This window comes from Piliocolobus tephrosceles, chromosome 1 (genome assembly GCF_002776525.5).
Source record: "Piliocolobus tephrosceles isolate RC106 chromosome 1, ASM277652v3, whole genome shotgun sequence".
NCBI classification, from domain to species: Eukaryota; Metazoa; Chordata; class Mammalia; order Primates; family Cercopithecidae; genus Piliocolobus; species Piliocolobus tephrosceles.
The window spans coordinates 23,870,926-23,880,493 of record NC_045434.1 but is presented as its reverse complement, the minus strand read 5'-3'; the positions used below and the strand labels follow the sequence as shown (position 1 = coordinate 23,880,493).

The 9,568-nt window shown below is 42.9% G+C and overlaps 1 pseudogene; it reads left to right on the top strand.

Annotated features, from left to right (window-relative positions):
• The first annotated feature begins 8,071 nt into the window (after positions 1-8,071).
• LOC111539242 lies at positions 8,072-8,559 on the top strand (annotated as a pseudogene).
• The last annotated feature ends 1,009 nt before the right edge of the window (positions 8,560-9,568 follow it).

The following is a 9,568-nucleotide window of genomic DNA, read 5'->3' as shown; positions in this document are numbered from 1 at the left end:
GAGAGTCCCAGGAACCTGGGAAAAAGACCAGACAAGTCCTTTATTATATGACATAAAGTATGCTGGATAGAAAATTCCATCAAATGATTAAGGATTACTGGAAGTGAAGATTTGAGGGTCATTGCCCTAAACTGATCAAACCCAAGCTGGAGATTTTCTTGGTCCCCATAGACAGGGCAACAGGTGAGCTTGGCTCCTTTGTCTCTTCTCTCCCCCTTCCTCACTTTTGCATGTCCCCCCACCTCTCTTTCCTGTGGTTCCTTTTCATCCGTTCCTTCAATCTTTCCTGCCTGAATTGCTTAAACTATGACACAAAGCCCCAAACCCCAATGGGGCCACCATTACTTCAGGACAGTCCTCCTTTCTAACTGCCCTCCTCCCAAGGCTGCAAGTCAAATATAACAACCATGAAGTCCCATCACTGTGTCTCACATCAGTTGCCAGAGGTGAAATCATGTGGGGGTTCACAGTATCTCAGATTTTATATTCTTTAAAGCAGTCACCACTTAGAAAGAAAACTCGGGAGCTTTTTATGGTGTCTTTAGAAAGAAGAGGGAAAAATAATGTTCCCTGGGATCTCTGTGATGTTAGCTCTGCCTCACATCACACTCTTCCCATTATCGCTGGATTCATTCTCATCCTCTTCTGGGAGGTGGGAAAGAGACTGTTATTGTTGTTGCCTTACAGGCTTCGGGTTTGCTCCAAAGGCATTGCCATGAAAGAAAGGCCGATTCCTTTGATGGCACACGAACTGGCACGTGTCCTCCTGCTCTCTTTCTCTCTCACTCTACAGGAGGTTAGGGTGTTGGTAGGAAAAAATTATGAAAAGGAGGGGAAGGTTCAAACTATATGTGAATAAAAACAATGTCTCTCCATGAAATAAAGATATGAAATAAAAATGATCATTCTTTCCAGGGACATTGTGAGATTGGGTGGGGAAGGAGGAGGTTTTTTTTTTTTTTTTTTCTTAAGGAGCCCCGGGACCTCTGATTTATGTATTCAACAAATGTTTATTGAACCCCTACTTTAATGGTTAATTGTAGGTGCCAAACTTGACAAGATTAGGGAATACCTAGATAGCTAGTACAGCATTGTTTCTGGGTGTGTCTATGAGGGTGCTTCCAGAGGAGACCGGCATGTGAGTCAGTGGACTGAGGGAGGAAGTCTGCTCTCAGTATACACAGGCACTGTCCAATCAATGGGAACCCGAACAGAACAAAAAGGTAGAGGAAAGGCAAATTATTTCCTCTCCCTTCTGGAGCTGGCACACCCTTCTTCTCCTACCCTTGGACATCAGAACTCCAGGCTTTCTGGCCTTTAGGTCAGCTCAGCACCTGCACCAGTGGCCTCCCCCTGGTTTTCTTGGGCTTTTGGCCTTGGATTGAGAGTTACACCATTGGCTTCCGGTTCAGAGGTCTTTAGACTTGGACTAGGTCATGCTACCAGCTTCCCGGGGTCTCTAGCATAGAGGTAGCCTGTCATGGGACTTCTCAGCCTCCATAATCACATGAGCCAATTCCCCTAATCAATCTCCTCTTATATCTTTCTATGTGTGTCCATAGCCTATTCGTTTTGTCTCTCTGGAGAACTCTGACTAATATACCTGCTCTGTGCCAGGCATTGTACTAGATGCTTAAAATATAGCAGGGAATGAAATGGAAAAAGTCCCTGTACTGGTGAAGTTTACATTCCTTTGAGGAAAGACAAACCAGTAAATGTGTAATATACTAGGTGGTGATCACTGCTATGAAGAACAGTAGAACTGGTTAAGCAATTAGTGAGTGATGGAAGGGGGTGGATTTTACTAGGGAGCCCAAGGATGATGTCACTGTAAAGTGATGTTTGAAGTGAATTGAGGGAGTGAGATCACTGAAGAGAGAGAGTTACTAGTGGAGGCGGCAAATGCAAAGGCCTTGAGGTAGGAGTCTTCAACCTTACAGCATTATTCCTCCTCACTTTTTTTTAACTCTTTGCTTCCAGTTTCCCCATCCTCTCCCTCCTCTTTTTCTAATCTCTTTCCCACCTTTTCTTCCCTCACCTTCCCTTATTTTTTCCCTCTTAACATCAGTTTTTCTAAGCACTGTCTTATAGAAGCCTGACCTTGTCCAGAAAAAGCTAAATTTTAAGAAAAATGGGTGAGGGAGTGGAGGGAGGAAATGTGTCTCGGTGAGTGACACCCAGGCTACATATCGCTGTTGCGTGACCATGGCATGCTATGTGCTTCAAGAAAGCCCTTCACTGGCTCTGGGCCGCCAGCAGAACAAAGTTGGCTCTTCAAACCACGGGTGCCATGTCCTGTCAGTGACTCTTGCCAGCTTTGAATAATGTGCACAGTGGACGTGGGATGGAGAGGAAGAGATTATAGAAAGCACATTTCTCTATCTGTCAGCAGCCAAACTGGAAACTCACCAGGACCTGCCAGAAAGATTTCCTGCTTCATGAATTAAAATCAGAATGCTTAACTCTGCTCAGTTCCATCTGTGATAGAGGAGATAGAAGCTGGTTAGCTTATATACAGTTTCGGAAAATGCATTATATTTTATAAAACAAAGTGAAAAATATCTCTTACCAATGTCAGGATTTCTACACCTTCTTCTCTTTAAACTTATGCAAAAGATATGCAATGATAAAGTCCCTGGCCCTTTAAAGAATGACTCCAAATCATTTGTGCAAAGATCAGGTCCGCCACAAATATTAAAGTTTAGGGTGTCTTCAAAGACACTCTTAAAGAGGGAAATGCCTGGTGGAGGTAGTGTCTGCCTTACAACAGAGACTGAAGATGAATTAAGAAACAGTGTCTCTCAAATGTGTTATCTCTTCTCCATGATTGAAACTGCCTTTGCAAAATTATGACTGAGACAGTGAAAGAGATCTAACCTGACTCCATCTTGCTTCTAACCTCCAAGCTGTCCTTGTTCATTCCTGGGCATAGGAGGAACTTAGTTTATAGTTTTAAACAAAGACAATAACAGCCCTTTCCCCAAACAAGACTGCCTTTGTAGGACTAACATTAGCCACAAGATTAGAAATTATGGTTTAGGAGTCATGTAGCGGGACACTACAAGATTCTGACGCTCCCTAAACTGCTCCTAAGATCAGTGCTTGAGATATTTTGCAGACGCTGCACTTGATGGATCAGCTGATACCACCTAGATCGTTAACTGGCTCATCTGTTCTTGTGGCCCCCACCCAGGAACTGACTCAGTGCAAAAAGACAGCTTCAACTCCATATGATTTCATCTCTGACCTGACCAATCAGCATTCCTGGCTCACTGGCTTTCCCTTGCCCACCAAGTTATCCTTAAAAACTCTGATTCCTGAATGCTGGGGAGACTGATTTGAGTAATAATAAAATTCAGGTCTCCTGCACAGTTGGCTCTGTGTGAATTCCTTTTTCTCTATTGCAATTCCCCTGTCTTGATAAATTGGCTCTGCCTAGGCAGCAGGCAAGGTTACATTGGGTGGTTACATTCTTATATCCTGAACTTCCCCTTCTGATGTTGACTCCACTCTATAAGACCCAGACTGAGTCAGGTTATTCCTGCTAGGAATCTCCCCATTGCCTCCTCTGGGGAGCATCTCCCAGCACCACCTGGACATTATGTCTCTCCTGCAGCCTTTGCCACTTTGTAAGGTAACAATTCATTTCCACTTCAGCCTCCCCTACTAGTCTGCAGGCCCCTCACAGTCAGCCTCATTCATCTCCATATTGTCTTGTCCACTTTGTAGGCACTGAAATGTTAAATGAATGGATGAGCAGGGACTAATTTCAAAGGAGAATGTGTGGTCCTACCTGGGTTTTACTTCTGACATTCTCATGTCACTGCAATGGCTTTTCTAGAGACAGTTCTTGACCTTGAAGACTCTTCTGGGCGTTTGTGTTTATCCACCTCTTGGCTTCCTCATGATCTTCTCCTTATCTGCATTTGTCTGATTTAGATGAGGAGGTCACTGCTTTGCATCTGTAGAGCACTCAATATATCTAAAAACTGCAAAACCCAACTCTGAGTTTACAGTCAGTAACAAGCTGTTAACTCCCAGCACGTGGGGAATCATCTGTTACAGTTGGAACAGTGCCCTGGGAAGTTTTACATTATTTGTGTGTCAAAGAATAGGAAGGAAGAAAAGAAGGGAGGAAGGAGGTTTAAAAAAGAACGGATATTTTTTAAAAAGGAAACACTTGCAAAAAATTACTTCATTCCCTTACTCGTGTATTGACTGAACAGGAAACTTTATTGCATGGGTGCATGAAATGTTCTTTGAGCCCTCCTTATCACTGGGTATGAGGGTATGAGGAGCATAGGAGGGAGCATGCCATCTGTGGTTGTAGGCCTTGCAGTGTTTATGGTCTGGCACCCCTCAGGAGGCTGGGTAATATGCATGGCCCAGGTCACATAGCTGGAATACCTAGCAGCCTTCCTCCTGTTGCCATGGAGACCCTGGAGAGGGGAAGAGGAGCAAAGTCCTTTCTAGTGTCTTCCAGCAGCTCCCAGCATCCTTTCGTCTTGGCCTGGGCCTTTTCTTCAGCTGCAAACACCCACACTGGACCTCCAGGAGAGGGAAATGTGCAGCTGACCTCTGGGGGCCCCGGGCTGAGGGTGATATATGCCACAGAGGAGGAGGACATTGGCACTGCCTCAAGGCTGCTGAGCAGACCTGCCATGAAGAAAATTATGAGGTGAATTAAACTTTAATTTGATTTTTATTTAGTTTCGGCAACCTGTAAAGACACAGCAATTTCCCCAGCCCTCTTACTGGTTGGAGGAATGCTTTGAGAACATCTGTTTTATTAGCAGCAACAACAATAAAAGCCAATCCTATGTTTGCAGAGGGGCTGTCTTCCAAGGCCCTCCAAGTACTTTCGCTGATCTTATCTGCTCTCCTTTCCACAGCAACCCCTGAGAAATTGTATTTACTTGTAATTAAGCTTAACCGCTGACCTCTCCTGCAGCTCTCCCCACTACTGTCTGCTCAACCATTTGCACTGCAAAAAGGAAGACTAGCAAGGTGGAGGTGAGGGGAGGCTTCCGGGAGAAGAAAGAGCAAGATGGTGTCTGTTATTCACTCTTCATCCACCCTTTATCCAACACTTACTGGGGATTCAGTACCAAGTCAGCATAGCTCTGCGTTCTGGGTTTTCAGGATTAGGAAGGTGTATAGAGATGTGTAGGCACAGGGAAAAAGTGAGAAAACATTTCCAGCTTGCATAGAATTCTGTTTTACTGAAAGAATAGAAAAATATAGAAATTTCCTGTTTTCCCTAAATCCCTTCTTGTTTCTGTTCATTTGCTAAGATGCCTAAATTATTATTGTTTTTAAAAAGACACAATTATCCTAATTACTTGAAAGAAATTGACTATAAGTACTAAAAGTGATGCTGCTTTAAATTCTACAAGCCCAGTGAATAAACAAAATATGGTATATCCATGTAATGGAAGATTATTCTTCCAGGAAGAGGAATAAAATACTAAATGAAATACTACATTGTGGGTGAAATTTGAAAACCTTATGTTAAGTGAAAGAAGCCAGTCATAAATGATAACATATTGTATGATTCCACTTATGTGAAATGTCCAAAGCATGCAAATTCATTGAGACAGGGAGTAAAAGTGGTTGCCAAAGTTTGGGAGGAGAGATGAATAGGGAATAACAGCTGATGGGCTTAGAGTTCCTTTTGTGGGTGATGAAAATATTCTGGAATTACCTAGTGGTGATAGTTGTACAACTTTGGAGTATATTAATCAAAGTGTGCTTAGCCCTTTGTGAAGATGACTTTTTATTACCATTTTGAATCTGTTCCCCGTTAAGAACACATACAATCAAAAAGTCATTAGATGAATGTGATGTTTATTAAGAATGTGTAATAGCATGAATAAATGCTTCTTATAACATGAACTTTAAAAAATGGGTTATAATGTTGGATTGCAGTGTGCACATAACCACTGAATTGCATCATTTAAATAGGTGAATTTTGTACTATGTAAATTATATCTCAATAAAGCTTTAGAAAACATTCTGCAGACCTGGTAGCAGAGTGTAATCTCAGGGTGAAGGTCACTCAGAAATTTAATTCCAGACACTTCACAGTCTGTGTAAGGGGTTTGGGATGCCTCACTATTCTTTGAGATAGGAAACAACAAGGGTTTGGTGATGGGAAAAATCCTGAAAGTAAGGCATTGATGAGCAAAGTAAGAGACGGTTGGCATAGCATGACATTGAGCCTTCAAGCACACTGGAAGCATGTTTGCACATGGATCAGCAATACATATGCAGTGAGTGAGGGTACACGTGTATTGCCAGACAAGTAATACATATGGGGACCTGGGGGTTGGGTAGAAATGAGGATCAGGAATGTAGAGGGGTTCTTCACTGGGTTGATAAAATAATAATGCACCACGGTTGGGGATGGTGGCTCACATCTGTAATCCCAGCACTTTGGGAGGCCATGGCAGGTGGATCACCTGAGGTCAGGAGTTCGAGACCAGCCTCAGCCAGCATGGTGAAACATCTCTACTAAAAATACAAAAATCAGCCAGGTGTGATGGTGGGTGCCTGTAATCTCAGCTACTCAGGAGGCTGAGGCAGGAGAATTGCTCTAACCCGGGAGGTGGAGGTTGTAGTGAGCCAATATCACGCCACTGCATTCCAGACTGGGTGACACAAAGGGACTCCACCTCAAAAAAAAAAAAAAAAAAAAAAAAAAAAGCACCACAACTGAGGAGTTCAGTTGCTTTCGAAGGTTATTAAAATATGGCAGAAAAGATTCTTAGAGCAGATGCTGGAGAGATAAACCATCAAAAGAATAATGGAAGGCAAAATGTAATCAAGACTAATGTGTTTTCCAAGTTATAAGTCAATAGGGAAGTGTAGTCACTTTTTTAAAAAATTAAAATTATTTTTCTATTAAAGAATATTATATAAATTAAAAATATAAACAAATGCATTTATTTCTATTGTTTTTCCTAGTCCTAGACCTTTTGTTGTTATTTTTAAAGTTGTATGCACACTGCAACCCAACATTGTAACCCACTTTTTTCAGTTCATATTATAAGAAGCATTTATTCATGTCATTACATATTCTTAATAAACATCACATTAATTGAGTGACTTTTTCATGATGTGTGCTGTTAGAGGGGAGCAGATTCAAAATGACTGGTAATTAAAAAGTCATTTTTACAAAGAGCTAGGCAAACTTTGATTAATCTGAATGCTTAGAGAATTAATTCTTCTTTATAAAATAAATCTCAACCTTAAAAACCATGCCACATTCTAGCCAGGGAGACAAGAAATACAATTAAAAAGCTGAACAGCACAGAGGCAGAATTATTATCTTTTCCTCACCAGTCTCTCAGCAATGATTTAAAAAAAAATATTCTCAGGACGAGGGCAGATACAGGCTGGAACAAAGGAGTCGATTGAATTGTTGAATGGGGTTGTTGAAACTCATAGCTGAAACAATAGTCTTGAAAGACAAGGTACCAGAGAGTGGAAAGGTTTTTTAAATTCCAAAAGCTGGCTTACTGCATCAAAAGCCGAAACTGGAAGGAAGCTGGGCATAAAATTTATCCACAAACTACAGAATAGGTAGGAACAAACAACAAACTCGGCTACCTCCTGAGACCTGTTTATTACTGAGATAAGAAGCCTATTCCAGAATGTAAATCAACTTTATCACCATGAACACTGTTTAGTTCAGTTGGCACTGTTGCTGGTTTTTTTTTTTTTTTTTCGTTGTTGGTTTTCTTTTTTTTTTTTTTAGCAAGACTTTCTTGATGAAGGAAGCAATACGGTGATTTATGTGCTGACACCAATCAGACTTAGCTTGTTGCCAACCAGCACTTTGAGTAGCTCTGATGTAAGAGATAGTTTTACATTCCAAAAGGGGAGGGACCTGAGAGTTGGGAAAGGAAAGCAGGAAAGTAAGATATTGATATTGTTGGGCTTCCCTGTGACAATGTTCAGAATCCTAACCCCTCTCCCCCTACCCCGTTGACTTCATGCCAGCAGTGGGGTGTAGAAAATGTGTGTTAGAAACCTCCGATAGGGCCTCTTTTACCAAGGACCTGCCAACATGGGCTGCGTTCACACCCAAACCATGAAGAAGGCAGTCCAGGTCATCATAGAAAAGTACTACACATGCCTGGGCAACGACTGCCACACGGACAAGCACGTGTGTGAGGAGATCACCATTATCCCCAGCAAGAAGCTCCACAACAAGATAGCAGGCTATGTCACGCATCTGATGAAGTGGATTCGGAGGGACGCAGTAAGAGGTATCTCCATCAAGCTGCAGGAGGAGGAGGGAGAAAAAAGAGACAATTATGTTCCCGAGGTCTCAGCCCTGGATCAGGAGATCATTGAAGTAGATCACTGAAGCTAAGAAAATGCTTTTGGACTCCAGCATTTGGCAGTCTGTCCAACCTGCAGGTCAGTCAGCCTACAGGTGACATGACTTTCAAAACGCCTCAGGGATCTGTTTGGATCTTCCTGCAATACTGTAATATTTTCAAGAAACCTAGGACAATGGCACAAAACAAACAAACAAAAATAAACCTCTGATAGGTTTGGTGGGGTTGGGGCCTGAGGCAAGAGGGCACTTGTGCCTTGCTCCCCAACGTGTAGCCTAGGCAGACAGTGAGGCCCTTAAAGAGGCACACACGATGCCAGAGCAATAGTCACTGTAGCTGCATGAGTTACTTGAGGACTACCTCACAGTGTCCCAGTAGCCTTGAGGTCCAGAGATCTGGTGTGGAGGAGGGAGAAACATCGTGAGAGGGCTAGAAACCTTAGAGGTCTTGGGTTAAGATGAGGAGGGGGCAGAGTGGCTTGCCTCATGTTCAGAAGCCTTGGCGGTGTTGCAGGCATCTGTTACCGGAAAGGGGTCTAGATCCAGGCCCCAAGAGAATGTCCTTGGATCTTGTGCAAGAAAGAATTCGAGGCAAATCCATAAAGTGAAAGCAAGTTTATTAAGAATGTAAAGGAATAAAAGAATGACTAATCCATAGGCAGAGCAGCCCTGAGGTCTGCTGGTTGGCTGTTTCTTGATTATATGCTAAACAGGGGGTGGATTTTTCATGAGTTTTCCGGGAAGGCGTGGGCAATTTCTGGAACTGAGAGTTCCACCCCTTTTTAGACCATATAGGGCAGCTTCTGGGCATTGGCATGGCATTTACTAACTGTCAAGGTGCTGTTGTGATTGTCTTGTAGCATGCGAATGCATTATAATTAGTGTATAATGAGCAGTGAGGACGACCAGAGGTCACTTTCATCGTCAGCTTGGGTTTGGTAGCTTTTGGCCGGCTTCTCTACTGCATCCTTCTATCAGCACCGTCTTTGTGACCTGTACCTTGTGCTTACCTCCTATCTCATCCAGTGAGTAAGAATGCCTAACCTCCTGGGAATGCAGCCCAGTAGGTCTCAGCCTTATTTTACCCAGCCCCTATTCAAGATGGAGTCGCTCTGGTTCACGTGCCATAACACATCCACCACAAAGGTAGAGAGGAAAGAGCCACGTGGCTGTGATGTCTTGCAGATGAGAAGACAGCCCTGGGACAAAGGTAACTTCCAG